Source organism: Montipora foliosa, chromosome 3, assembly GCF_036669935.1.
Source record: "Montipora foliosa isolate CH-2021 chromosome 3, ASM3666993v2, whole genome shotgun sequence".
Classification (NCBI taxonomy): Eukaryota; Metazoa; Cnidaria; class Anthozoa; order Scleractinia; family Acroporidae; genus Montipora; species Montipora foliosa.
The window spans coordinates 8,553,282-8,554,940 of record NC_090871.1 but is presented as its reverse complement, the minus strand read 5'-3'; positions in this window follow the sequence as shown (position 1 = coordinate 8,554,940).

Sequence of the window (1,659 nt, the reverse complement as noted above, 5' to 3'; positions counted from 1 at the left end):
GATCCAATGATCGATAGAGTTTCTAGGCTACTTACTGCAAGTTATTACAAGTTCAGTTATATACTGTGATGAAGCGCAGGCTTCTAGGTTGAACATTGATCCTTACTGATTTCGGGAACCGTTGAGGTCACGAGTGAATGTTAGGCAATGATCAAAAAACTATAAACGGCCACAAATTGATGGGATTGGCTGAGAGCTTGAAACAAACTTGAACCAAGGTGCTAGAATCCACGTGCAAGGGCTAAAAATGCGCTAATCTCACACTACTGCTACACTTTATAAAACTCCACTGGTATGCTTTGGTGTCAGTAGCTAAGTTCTCATTGGCTACAAGCGCGCCGCTAATTCCAGCCGACATTGTTTTCGCTACGTCATCCCTAAAGACGATTCATAGTTTTTATACATGTAGAAGTGTCATTGTTTTGCAGACGTTAGTCTCATGTACTCTAAAGCTTTTCAAAATCCTGTTACCCAGTGAACAGGTTCCAGTTTCAATTGGCACGACTGAATTGAAATTTGATGTTTGAAGCAACTGCCGCGCTATAGACGTGCCACTGTCAGGTCAAATTCAATTGACTTTTTAGCCGGTCCCTGGAGTCACGCAAAGTGAGGAAAAGCAGTCGCGAACACTTTTTTTCTCACTCAAACGCTATGATCCATGCACTGCCCTGCACTAAAGCTAGCGTATATTTCAATTTAGTCTAGTTATGTTCATTTACAATGATTATTAAAAACCGTACTTCCATGATAATAAAAAGATTTCCCGGCTTTTTCCGTTCTTATTGCACAAGGGAGATGCAAAAGATTGCTCTACCGGGTGGAGCGGGTACAACGCTGTTTACTTCCCTGCATCACGCTCAGATCCCAGCACAACACTGTAATATCGGTCTGATCATTGAAACATTAATGGAATTAGCACTATGTGAAATGATTAACGGCGCACACGACCCTCAATAGAGAGCTTTAGATTCTAGTACGAGAACGACTACGAGTACGAGATAGATTTCTCATAGAATAACAGCGAGCGCGCGCAAACCAGCGTCATTTTGGCGGGAAATACGTGATACTGTCGTCATTTTAGTGCCAGGTTTTGCAGAAATGTCGTCGTGTCAAAACAAGTCAACAACACGGTAGCAGTTTGGGCATTTTTCGATCAGCAAAAAGGCTCAGTTACCAGCAATAAGAATAACTGAGCAACCTATACTGCTAACAAAAGAGTAAGATTAATGGTACGATTATAAATTTTCCAAGTATTTACGCCAAAAAAAGGGCAGTCAAAACTCGTACTTGTTCTCGTCCTCGTCTTAGAATCAGGCTAAAGGTCTCTAATAGCATACCGACCGGGTCAGTATGCAGCTATATTAAAACAGCTCTCGGGATTGGCTCAGAAAACAATGGACCAAAACAAACAACCAATTAACGATGTACCCTAACCATAAAAACAATAGAGCTGCATCCTAAAGGGATCCAATGAAATTAGAGGTTGTAATCTACCGACCAACCGTAGAAACAATAGCTTTAAGGTATTTGCATGTCAAAGATATCACCCAAATACTTAATCACAGTAATGCCCTCTATGGCGGACTCATTAAATTAGTTGCGCATAATTTAATAGAAGCATAGATTTGATTGGTTATCTTCTCGAAAAAAGGTGTGTTT